The sequence below is a fragment of the Nomascus leucogenys genome, chromosome 15, assembly GCF_006542625.1.
Source record: "Nomascus leucogenys isolate Asia chromosome 15, Asia_NLE_v1, whole genome shotgun sequence".
Lineage (NCBI taxonomy): Eukaryota > Metazoa > Chordata > Mammalia > Primates > Hylobatidae > Nomascus > Nomascus leucogenys.
In genome coordinates, this window is record NC_044395.1 from 6,910,111 (window position 1) to 6,924,012 (window position 13,902).

Below are 13,902 nucleotides of genomic sequence, written 5' to 3' on the forward strand. Positions count from 1 at the left end.
ATTCATCTTGAATGAACCTATTTCTGACGACTCTGGGAGGATTCAATCACTCTTTTCTTGTTTTCAGTACAAATAACATGTTTCCATTACAAATAACACATTCCCATTACTTTATTATAACCAATGTCATCTTGCATTACAATTATTAGTTTACCCAGCATATTATTTTTTCTTGATATCTCTGATGCCTAGGTATAGTAAGAAGTCAATAAATTTTAGTTGGTTAAAAAATAAAAACAATGACCCCTTAGTCTATGTTTTGATTTGTACATCTTTGTCATTGTGCTTCTCTTAATTACTGATCTATTGATTTTTCATTTCACCTCTTAAATGTCCAATTCTGTTAGTCATATGCACAATACACACTCATTGTTGTTTGTTTAACACTAGAGCACATTCCATGTCTGTGTGAAGTTGGCATGTTCTTATTTTAATATGCTGCCTCATAACCATCATCCTAATCTGAGTTGATGGGGTGCATTTTGGCGATGGAGAAAAACATGTAAGTTGCAATTCTCAAATTATATTTGGCAGAATATGACGTTTTCTCCCTCTCAGTACCAAACCTGACAAAAATATCTGATCAAATTTCCAAAATAATTAAGGGTTTAAAAAGTCATACAGACATGGTCCCAGCTTGAGCCTAAGCTGCACTCACTCCTGGGACTCAGACATGTCTGGATTTGACTGGTTAGCAAGTAGAGCAAGCAGCTCCCTGGCATCCAGTGAAGGAATTCAATTGCATGTGGGAAAGAAGCCTCGGTAAAGGAGGATTGATGAGAAGCACCGGGAGGACATCTGAGATCTTTTAAGTTCTCTGGGCCAGCATTAGCTGCTTCTATTTGAGCCCTATAGAAAGCAAAGTGCAGCTATGAGATAAACTGTTTGAACAATTCTATTCTTTCCTGGGAGACTCTGAAACACAACCAGTTCTACATTGGTTCTCTGGTGACAAAGTGAGGGAGAGGAGCCTTTTGTCTACATCTGCACTAAAGCCGGCATAGCCTTGCTGTATTGAGAGCCCCACTCTGTATGGAGCAGGCACGCAGACTTTGTGATGTGAACATGGATACTCCATGGTGGGCACTGCCAGAGGGCAAGAGGGTGGTACTCTGAACTGGCTTATCAGGAAGCAGGTACTAATGAGGAGACTGTAACAGGAGAGGAAGAACCTTGCTGATGCCATGTGGCCACTGGAGCCCTAGGAATTGTTTGCAAGCTCAGGTGATGCATCTCCAAGTCACTCCAAGGAACAACTGGATTAGACTATAGGATTAGACTTTGAAGCGGTAAAGAGGTTTTTGTGGAAGCCGGGGAAATGGCACTTCTGGAATTACTACTATTAATTTTGTACTCACTGTAGTCACTCGTAGTCAAAGCCTATAGAAATGTACCTTAAATTATTTGATGTAGATATGTATAGATTTTAAACTATCATGAAAAAGTGGCAGGTTAGTTTTCTCTGTCATCTACAAGTCCTTTTATTCACTTATACTTTCTTCCAAAACATTATTTTCCCTTTCCTAGATGTCTCAAAATTGATATTTGCAAATATTCATTTATTCACTAAATATCTTTTTTTCAAGAGTCTGTGAGATCTAGTGGGTATACTATAAGATTCCAGATAGGACAGGTTGGGACTTGAAACCTGTGCTTGCTATTACTAACTGGGGTCTATCATCAACTTTCTTAATCTATCTGTGCCTCAGTTTTCTCATAAGTAAAATGGGAATCACAGACACACACACATTCACATACACATATGCCCTTATTGAGTTGCTGCAAAAGTATAGATAATGTACTTATTTCAATGGCGGAATATAGTCAGAGCTCATTCATGTTAGCTTAAATGACCAACAGCAACATTATTATCTATTACGAACATGCAGGGCCCTGTGAGAAAACAGAGGAAAAAATGTCTCAGGGTCATTGTCAAGGAGTCCTTTTTATGCTCCGGTAAGAAAGGTAAGTCTTATATTTTTGGAACAGTCATGTTGTCACCGAAAGATGAGTTTTCTCTCTAGTATTCCTGCTGTAGTGTCAGTCCCCATTTTGGCTTTTGGGTGTGAAGAGTGGTTTGTCTTTTTTGCTAGTATCTTTTGTTCAGTGAAATAGTGAATATATACCATTGTTCTGTTTACTTCACGTGGTTTTATTTTTTCTCATTAATGTTTTTCCTAAATTCCACTGCAAAAAAATGGCTGATAAAGATGGAGAAAAAAAGTCTAGAAAGAGGGATTGGTTTGTGTCTTCTCCCAGTAAAATTTTCAGCCCTTGGCAGCGATAGACATTTTTCTCTCTTATCACATGCTCTGCAGTTGAGCTATTTCCACCAGAGACATATTCAGGACTGGACATTATTTTGATTTTAGAGAAGGGGTAATCATGGATTATTAATTTCAATCATGAAGAAATGATGATCAAAGAAGAAGTAATCAAAAGAGAACAGAACAGTAAATAAATAGAGGCTTCACACCCAGATTGTAGGATGGCTGTAATCACAAGGACAGAAAGTGACATGTGCTGGTGAAGATATGGAGATGGAGAACCCTCATACCCTGCTGTTGGGGATGCTGAATGGGGAAGCCCCTTTGAAAGACAGCCAGAAAGTTCTTCAAAAGGTTAAATGCATAGTGACCACATGACTCAGAAGTCACATTTCTAGATTTATACCCAGGTGAAATGAAAATAAGTCTCCACCCAAAAGATTATGGCAACATTATTCATTATAGACAAAAAGTGGAAACAGCTCAAATCTCCTTCAGATGATAAATAGATAAATATATTCATATAATAGAATCTGATTCATCAATAAAAATAAATAAAAATAAATGGGGCGCTGAGGCATGCTGTACATGTGGATGCACAGCATGGATGAACATGAAAAACACTTTGCTCATTGAAAGAAGGACGTCATACTGTATGATTCCATTTAAATAAAATGCCCAGAATAGGCAAATTAACTGGGACAGAAAGTAGATTCATAGTTGCCAGGGCCGGAGTGGAAGGGACTGGGGGAAATGGGGAGGGACCGACATTGAGTGTGGGGTTTCTTTTTGTTGTCATGAAATGATCCAAAATTCACTGTGCTGGTGGGTAACTTTTCGAATATACTTAAATCATTGACTTATACATTTTAAATGGGTGAATTGTATGGTATATAAATTATATTTTAGTAACACTGAGCTTAAAAATAGACTGACACAATGTAGATAACTACCCCACCTACATTCTACCCCTAACCATAGTGAACTTTTATAAATAACCATGAGATATCAAAACTTTGCCCCTGGAAGAAAGGGAACATCTGTGTTACAAATGCAAACATGGACAATTTCTTCAAGAAATAAAGGGAAATTAGAATTTTTTTAAAAACCTGTAATTCCAAGTTACATTTTTAAGAATTGCTATGCACTTTCACAAGTGCAGGAGAGTTCCTCATCAACTATGCTGTGATCATACAGTTTGCTGAGATATTTTCATTTCTAGCATATTACTGTATTAAGAAAAGAAAGTGCTTTTTGAAATTCTTGAGACCAAGAAAAGCAGCCCTAGAGTGGCCTGGAGGGAAAACATTGGGTCTCTTTATCATATTACTCAAAGGCCTTTTAGATCCTGGAAAGGTGACAGAGTCACCCAGGAGAGAGAAGGATAACACAGTAAAAAGTCTCATGTAAAACTGAGACAGGGCTTTTCCTCTGGAAGAATCTTCAACTTCTGGTGCTAATTCACCTTCCTATAGCTTCCCTGAGGCAGGAACTAGTATTGTAAGCTCTTTCTAGACTGTAGGGTGAGTAAACTAGCCTCATCCAGTGAAGCTCTTGCAAAGACAAGAGCAGAGGGCAGACATTCAAGCAGAAAGCCCTGGCTCCATCCACCCGCTTCTTGGTGGCAGCAACTCTGGTCAGGGAGCACTCAAGAGGCTGCGGAAAGATGCAAGAGAAATAGGACATGTCCAGTGAATCATCCTGGCACACCTATGAATGCTTTTTAACTGTGAATCTGCTTATTTCCACACAAATAGCATAGGAACTGAGGGAATCAGATGAGAGCCACTGTCACTGTGACAAAAGGAAAGACAAAGGAAGAGAAACAGAGGAAGTAAGCATTGATACTGCATTTATTTCATATTTACTTCTTGAAATATTCCCTAGTGCAAAGCACATTCAGGCACTGCCGTGTATGTGATCCTGCTCTATGCTCATGAAATCCATGCATCATCTCTTATGTTAATTTTAGAGATGTGGAAACTCAAGTAAAAAGAGGTGAAAGAGTCCCCAGGACAACACAAAAAGGTGACAGAGCCACTGAATTTAAATCCATACCCTCTAATTCAAGGTTAGTTCTCTTCTCTGTAACTGCTGTTTCCAATAGTTTCATGGAAACCACAAAATATTTTCTAATTTACCCTAAATATTTTAAATATTTTCATGACATTCTTTACTCCAGTGTATAGTTACCCTCTTTCCTGAATTCTTAAACTCTCATCACATTTACTTAAGTAGCCTGATATTTAAATTATTTTTGTTTTTTTTTTCAGTGAGATTGTAGGTCCCCAGGGTGAAAGCTGTGTTCAAGGTGCCCTTTTTTTCATTCAAAATATCATGTGCACTTATTGATTCATAATAGGCATTTAATAAAAATTTGCTGAATCAAGAAATCCAGATATTCTGTTTTATTTCCATTGTCCTCCTTCCCATTTTGAGCTGTCTTCATGTGTCAGGCACTACGCTTAGCACAATTCATAACTTATCTCATTTAAACACAATTATTATCTGCTTTTTTTACTTAAGAAAACTGAGACACAAAAACATTGGGCTTATTTTCACAAGGCCACAGAGCTTGAGCCTTCATCAGCCTGATCCCAGAGCCCAACCTCTTAACCATTACAGGATTTTGTCTCAAGACCACCCATCAATGTGCTAATGGGATCTAAAGTTGAACCCAAGAGCTCTGGCTTTTTGGCTGCCAATCTCATCATTAGCCCCTCCACCAGGGGAAATCAACCAGCCAAAAAGCTGTGCATTCTCTCCTCAGCATTTCCTTCCACCTAAGCTAGCATGGTATTCCCCAGAGTCACTTTCCACCCTGGCACACAAACCACAAGTAAAAAAACTGGAGCATCAAACACCAACATTAGCAGGATAAATACTCCATCTAATCATCCTACTAAATCATCAGACTGAGTCCCCAGAATTCTAACTCTCTTTCACTCCATTCCCTCTGCCTCTCTTGAGGCTTTTATTTGAGCCTTTCCCTCCCAACTAAAACCAGATATGTAAAGATGGTATTATATTTCTTCACAGCTAATAGCCAGACTATGAAATCATCCAGCAAGCAACTCCCAAGCCATGTGAATCAGTCGTAACACATTTCCTTCATTTTTACAACCCTGGAGACGGAAGAAGAGCCAGGACGTAGATGAAGGAGAGGGATATTGCCAGGTATTGTTAACTTTGTCCCTGGGCAATTGAAGTAAGAGCAGTCCAGGTCAGATTAGAAGCAAGATCTTCTTGGAAAAGCTAGGACATAACAGGGACCTGGTAGACCCATATTGGATTGATTATGAAGCAGGAAGTGAAATCTGACATGCCTGACATTTAACACCCTAACCACATCCTGTCTCCTAGATGATGAGAATAAAGATATTGTATATTCAGTGGCACTGACATTTTTATGCCTCTTAATGAAAAGAGAAACAACTTTCTGGGACTGGTTGAAAGGATAAGGAAGCAGAGAACACCTTCACGGCCTTTAAGGAAGATAGGGGATTTGAGTAGGAAGTTGTATCAGGAAGGAAACATCGAGTCCTATATTTTGGGTGAATAAAGCAAACCAAGTTGTGTCAGCCTGGGCAAAGAATGGTTTGAGTGAGGAAAAAAAATGAAATAGCAATTGAAAACAGAAAAATCCAATAATGATTTCTTTATTACCTGAAATACTTGAGATTTTTCAATGTTTTCACTCTCAACGTTTTCAACAATTTTCAGAACTAAAGGTATTTTAAAACTTGTATTAACTGTTGAAGGCTACTTGAGAATGCATAGGATTGAAGCACTGCTGTAGGTGTCTAGCTTAATAGCACATCTTAATAGCACATCTCGTATTTGTATAATACAGCTTGAGGATTTCAACGGGTCCCTCAAAATGACCCCCTTCAGCAGCTCAGTCCACCTCCAAGTGCCCTCTTCTAAACAACTGAAAATAAGCAGGAAACAATTTCTTGTTATCGCTAGGAAAGAGATAGTTCTATTTCCCGAGTAATCGGTTTCCATGCATAAACAGTAAGAAAATATTATTTTTTCCATTATGAACCTAAATCACTCTTGCTGTAATTTATGATCATTTTCTCATATTCCATATTAAATAACAGTGGAAAATAGCTTACTATTTCTTTTAGTATAAGATTGTAGTTGACATCAGTAGATAGTATCCATTCAACTGTATTCAGAGGAGTGGAAGGACAGGTAATTTTATCTAACATGGAACCACAGCCCCTAAATATGATGGAGCTTGGTGGCCTGCCAGGAATGACACCACAGAAAATGTCATCAATGGTAATAGCAACAATAATATCTAGCATCTCAACAGCATTTTATAATTTTGGAGAATATTTTCACATAAATCATCACATTTGATAGCCTTTTAAATTTTTATTTTAAAATGTATTTAACTTATTTAGGACTCATACCTCACAATCACGCAAGCCACTTAACATTTCCAGAAAGAAAATATAAATTTCCTATGAACTCAGGACTCTTCCCTGTTTGTCACTTTTGCTTTTGTTTCTCATGGATTTCATTCTTCTCTTCTCCAAAGTATTTCATCCTTATTTTGGTTCTTTCCTGTTCTCTTTTGCGCACTCATCCGTCTGATTTCCAAGAACGTGATTCTCTTCTTTCTTTTATGTTCCCCCCGGAGGAAATGAAAGAAGCGTTTTGAAGAGACAGCTGCCCTCCACGCTCACAGCAGCATCATTCAAAACAGCTAAGATGAAGAAACAACTAAAAGTCTGTTGAGAGATGAGTAAAGAAATACAATAATTTGTTTTTTTCTTCTTCCCACTTTCAACTTGTGAGATCCCATCACTGCCTTTTGGACTCTTGCTTCTTTTCTGCTTCATGTTCCTGCTCACCATCACCTGCCCCACAGCACCCTCACAGAAAAAGAAAAAAAAAAAAAGCCAAAACAAAACCAATCTCTTTGTTCACTGGATCAAAAGTCTTTTATTATAGTGCATTCAGACATTCAGAATACATATATGAGGCCTGCTATTCCTCACATGTTTGAGGGGAAGCAAGTAGTGTTTTTTACTTTTATTTTCTTTTGCCCTTGTTACTACCAAAACTTCGCACACACACACACTCACACACACACCCCATGTGCATGAACCTGCAGAAACTATTTTGTGAGTTCCTTTTACTATTTTACTGAGACATAGCATTAGTCTCACTTGTTGTAATATTTGTATTTATCAAGGAACCTGACCTCAGAAAGCAGCTGGTCAATCTTACTTGCTTTCTAGTTGAGTCAACTCTATGTTGTTGAAAGGTCATAGGATTTGGGGAAAAAAAAGACAAAGATTTAGGTCAAAAAGACCTGTCACTCACTGGGACATGGATAAGACACTGAGTCCTCCCTGGGCATCAGTCAACTCTTCTGTGAAAGGGAAACCCTACTTTCTGCACTGCCTCTCTTATGGTGATAAAAGGAATAATAGGATTGTGAATATAAATGCTTCATAAACTCTGAAGTTCTATAGGTTAAATTAAATAAGCTGGAGGCCACTAGCCTGAGTCTGTCTCCATACTTTGAGTTCCTACGTAACAAAGTGCAACCTAACTTAACACTTAAACCTAACTTAGGAGTATAATAAACAGAAGTGTTTCAGCCAGTCACAGGCAGTCAACTCATCATACCATACTCAAATAAGGCAGACATCTTAGCTGTGGCCAATAAAATGATTTTTCTACTTTATTTCTGTGTCTGCCGATAAAAGCTCGCTGCTCACTCTCCTAAAAAAAAGCTCTCTGAACCTCTTCTGATTCTTAGAGTTGCCTGACGCCTGAATCATTTTTTGCTCAGGTAAATTCTTTTAAATTTAATTTGCCTGAAGTTTTTCTTTTAACATATGCCTGAATATGATTATCGATCATTTTTAAAGCCCCAAGTTTTAATTTGCAATGGTAGTATATCACAGTGGTCAGGAATATAGACTTTGAAGGCAAAATGTCTGAGTTTACATCCAGGTTTTGCTGTTATAGTAGTGTGACCTTGCACAAGTCATTACTTAACTTCTCTATGCCTCAGTTTTCTCAAAATAATGGCACCTACATTAAAGGGTCATTATAATCCCATTACTTGTGAATATATGCAAAGTAGTTAGAAAAGCAGTAAGTACTTTATAAAGTCACCTATTTTATTGTTATTGTTAGTTTTTGTTATTTTATTTATTTTCATAATTTCATTTTTAACTTCTTTCTCTCCAAAGCACAAGCTAAAGATCTTTGTTGGCCTATTTTCAATGCCCATGTCTTCAGGACAGTTGGAGCTTCATCTTTATGCCTTACATTTTATGTTACTGATTCACACTTTCACTTCTGGGTGATTTTTCCTTATTGGTCTTCCTAGTGCCTTTGTTCTATTATTGTGAATGTGGTATCATCTCTGGAAGACCAGATTGTGTTCAGCCTGCACACCATTTATCTCTTTAGCTTCTTTACTTCCCTCTTCTTCAAAATCTGACAGGTAAATTCTAATAGGAGAGCTTCAAACCCATGGAGATGGCTCTACATGAAGTGTTACTCATCAGTGCCTCTGGTATTTTTTCACTTAAGCTTCGCTCACGGACATCTCCTGGTTTACAACACCTTCCTGTATTTCAGAAGCCTCTATGGCACAAAAGGGTTATGCATTGTCTTAGACAGAAAATAACTGTTTAATCAATCAGATCTTTGTGGATGACCAACCTTTGATTTTTTCCTTTGGGCCTATTTTCCATTTTCCTTGAAGTTCACAGAAAACCAATCACCTTCTCTTTGCTCTTGTATACCCTGGCTGCATTGTTTATCATTCCTGTTCTTCTTGTCAGACTTCATGACAAGCTTAGTCTTCAATTTACAATCTTATCCTTCTGTTTCTCTCAAAAAATGTTCCTAATGCCTCCTTTCCTCCTTTCTTCTAATTTTTTCAACTTTCTCCCATTTGCCATTAGCAGCCAGAGGTAAACCCAGTCACCCTATAACAGAGTGGACTCCGCAGTGAGAGGGGCTTACCCTGGATGTTTCTCTTCTCCAGGAATTCCACCTTGTGGCTTACTTTGTAAACGGTCATGGTGGCTGCTCCTTTATTTTTCATTTTTGAATAGTCACACTGTGTTCAGCCATCCCTTACCTCTATCCCTGCCACCCCATCTCTTAGCGGAGTCCTGCACAAGCTCTCTGTGCCATTTTCCTCAGTGTCACCTGCCCGTGGCTGCCATGTCTTGAAAGCCCATGGCTACTTGCCTTTCCCATCCTGCTCACACTCAGAAGGCTGGGATTGGAGCTTTGATTCTTGCTTAAACTCTTCATCACTCATCACTTTGATCCTACCTTTGCGAATTTTTTGTTTTTGGTCTTTGATTTTGCTATTTCTGCTCAAAGTTATGCTTTTCTTTTTCCTATTTAAGAACTCCATTAAATGATTCCACAGCTGGAAATATCTATTTACTTTCCCAAAGATGGTGGCTTTATACTTTCCCTAGAAAGCCCCCCGCCTCTCTCTTTCAAGTGTTCATTTTTGTCTGAAATTTTTGGAAGTGAGACTGGGGGCAGTCTTCATTTTTCTTAGCATAGTTTAAATTTGTTCTTGTATTTATTTATTTATTTAGAAGCAGTTTTGCTTTTGTTGCCCAGACTGGTGTGCAGTGGTGTGATCTCAGCTCATTGCAACCTCCGTCTCCTGGGTTCAAGCGATTTTCCTGCCTCAGCCTCCCAAGTAGCTGGGATTACAGGCATGCGCCACCATGCCTGGCTACTTTTGTATTTTCAGTAGAGGTGAGGTTTCTCCATGTTGGTCAGTCTGGTCTTGAACTCCCGACCTCAGGTGATCTGCCCACCTCAGCCTCCCAAAATGCTGGGATTACAGGCATGAGCCACCGCACCTGGACTTGTTCTTGTTTTAACAGGAATCTGTTCTTCCTCCAAGTACTTTTGTCAGTTTTGTGTCTGGGACATTTAATTTAGCCTTTACTGAAGCACGACTAAAATAGGTACTATTATTCATTAACTCCACCACTCTGACCATAAATCCAGTCTAGTCTATTTCTCCAGTTTTCTTGGTCAGAGAATGTTGCTGTAAGGACACTCCTCTGGTAGCTCATTCTCACAAGGCATGTTAGAAATCCACTGGCAACACCAGTCTTCTTGCTTTGTGTAGAATCTATTCTATGATCATAAAAACTATTATTAAAATGATTTTTCAGACAAAAATAATATTTAGTAGAATTTTCTGTGTTGAGCACTGTGCTAAGTATTTTCTAACATCAGCTTTGTTTTATACTTAAAAAATACCTTATGAGGCAGGTAAAAAATAGTAGAACAATTTTATGGCTTTCTTTTTTTATAGGTAGAGATTTTATAGGTAGAAACTAAGGGTTGACAAGTGTAATGATCTATTCAGTGGTAGAACCAGAATTCCAGTGCATGTCTTCCAGTTTCCACGGTGCCACATGACACATCATTTACCTTAATCTTTTTCATCATTAAGAAGGTCATGAAATATTTTAAGTATACTGAACAATAAAGAAAATAACATAATCAGCATAACTAATTAAATTTCAACATTTTACCATATTTCTTTCACAATTGTTATTTTTATTATTAATAATAGTAGCAGTATATTACATAAGTTAAATATCATAGATGCAGTTGAAGAGCTACATGGACTCCAATTCACTTTCATTATACTGAATTTTGTGTATTATCATTCTTAGCTAATGTTTAGTGTTGTGCTGGAGAAAGTGTTGATGTTTATTGGTTGATTTTGTTTGTGTTTTTTTCTGTTTGTTTTGCTTTATGTTATTAAGAATTGTGTTTCTTTAATTAGTGTACTATTTCTTTCTGTGGTATCAGTAGATGGTTGATGTCAGGGAGTACATGTAGAGGTAAAGCACCTGTCTATTCCATAGAGAACTAGATATGAGAGCTGGTTCTGAAGTTCCCAGAAGCTGAAGAACAGTTTGTATTTTACAATTGCTGCTCAAGTCATTCTTCACTTAACTTTGGTGATTTGATTATTTTTAACAGTGGAATAAACTGAGCAATTCATTTTTGTTCAGTATGAGTAACTCTTGCTTATCTATGTAACCTTCTTTCACAAACAAAATGTCATTGTTAACTTGGCTTTTGCTTTTCTGACTTATGAGTAAACTACAAAGTGGCATTAACAGAGTCGTTGATACTGTATTTCCAGCTGTAAAAGTGGGTTTTAGGAGAAATGGAGTAAAAAATGTATATTATTAGAATGCCAAAGGCAACAGTTAACCAGGACTATCCCTAGATGCCTTACTAAGTACCAGATATTTATATTTCTAAAAGCAAAATTCTGATGGAAAGCTCTGCCAAATTAGGGATTGCATAACTTATGAGGAATATTGGGAATTTCAATAAAAGGAAGAAAAGTTCACAAAACTAGCATTATAACGAAGAGTCGACAAATAGCATCTTTTTAAATAATAACTATAATTATTACATGTTTACTTGGATTAAGCACAATGGAAACTGCTTTAAATATATTTCCTTGTGTAATACTTATAATTACCCTATTACATATTCTTAGTCTCATTTTTTTAAAGAAGGAAACTGGGGCTTAGAGAGCTTAAGCAATTTATGTAAAGTTAACCAGTTATTAAGTGAACAGGCAAAAATCTGTTTAAATTCTCTTAAATATCATCCTGGAGATTGACCTTTCTTCCAGCAAACCCTGTCAGATCCTAGTATTTAATGTACTAAAGTAATCAGGCAAAGTAGGAAAAAATTAAATCAGAAAAGGAAAGATTTGTCCATTCCTTGTGTTTCTGCAGGAAACTCTATGTATAGCCATCATGTCCAGCTTATATTGGATTTTCAATTATTTGACCTTTTGTCTGTTTCATTATCGCATCACTGGTTATTTTTGTCTTGTACAGCACCCAGTGTATATAGCATCAAGTACTAATAAAAGGAACTTCCAAATACAACACTTTTCCCTCTGGCTTAGTGGTGTCCAAGATTTATGAAACTCCAATAACTTTATTTATTGCACAACATAACTCTTCCCAAAGGAGTTCTGCAATTTTCATTGTGTTTTTCCAGTTAAACATAAGAGTTATCAGAAATTAGTACTGTTTGAAAGACTGTCATTATGGTCTTAGGATATAGCAGACAACAAAGGTAGTTAGATTCCCTGTTAACATAGTTTCTGCTGTATAATAAGTCATCAATACATGTTATAGAATATTATTATTTGTCTTTAGTAAAACAAATCATAACAAACATATACATACAAAAATGTAAGAATGAGATATATGAAATGAAAAATGCATAATGATAACTTTTAATAGGCAGCTCCTCTATCATGACAAAAAAATACACAGGAAAGACATGAACTAGCTTTTGAGTTTATGGTAAAAAATAATTTAGGCTAAAAAGCTATTTAATGTTTGGAAAATGAAATTTCTAATAGAAATTTTATTAGCCAGGCTCTAATTTATTTCTGTTCTAAAAGATAACCATGCATTAAATGAAATGAGTCTCTGCTTTCCTAAGAACTTACATTACATGAAAACATTGCCTCAGTCTCAGCCCCTGCTAACAGTAATTTTCATAGTACTTCCCAATAATTTTTACATAGACTATTTTAGCCTTTAGAAAAATGCTCTAATAAAATAGCTGCAGCAATTTGCAGACAGGAAAGCTGAGAAGAAGAGGTTAAGTAAGTTACACAACCTTGTGGAACAAACGGCCCACATTTTCCATCTCCAAATCAGGATATTTCCAAAAACTCAACTTCACATCTGTGGTGTGTAGCACATTCCTAGCACTAATCATCATAATAAACAGAGGGAAATTCACTTTAAAACAATAAATTATTATGCTTGGATAATGGCAAACAATGGGTCATTACTCAATTAACAAATTTGTAAGTTTGTGTCTTAAAATTGTTTGACTAGATTTTGGCTTGTGTGGTTGGCAAAGAGGTTGTGAAGTTCAGATTTCCTGCTGTGGAGAGCCTAATTTACTCACCACCCCATATGGACCTCCTACTGTGTTTCTTCCTGCTACTCTCAACCAGTGACTGCATGCACTGGGTACTAGGGCAGGCTCAGTCCTGTGGGAGGTAGGACTTTTCATAGGTGTTAGCCTCTGAAGGCTCTCCCTACCTTCTCCTGCTCCCTCCGTCAATAAATGTCTCACACATCTAATCTCAATTTGGAATCTGCTTCTTAGTGAACCTGAACTAATGAAACTTGTATCATTGCCCTTTCTCATGTTCCCCTTTTCAATTAATTAATGTGTCCATTCTGCATGCCTACATGGATTTTCTCCTTTCTATGTGGAATCTCCAAAATGTAAGTGCAGATCAATATAGATAGATCTCATAACTAACTGGTTGGGAATGAAATATAAATGCAGACTTTCCCAAGCTTGTTTAAATCTTCCAGAGCCTATTAATGTAAAATCAAGTCATGGAGATATGTGGTCAAATCAGGATAAAGAAGGGCGTAGTGAATCTCCTCTGCAGGTTTGCAGTCCAGTTTCACATTTTAAAGAGTGAGAAAACCTATCATTGAACAAAACAGAAAGTTTAATTTTGTTTCTCTAACTTTATCTGTTTACACCATATTTATTTATTATTTTCTCAAGAAAGGAATATTTTCCC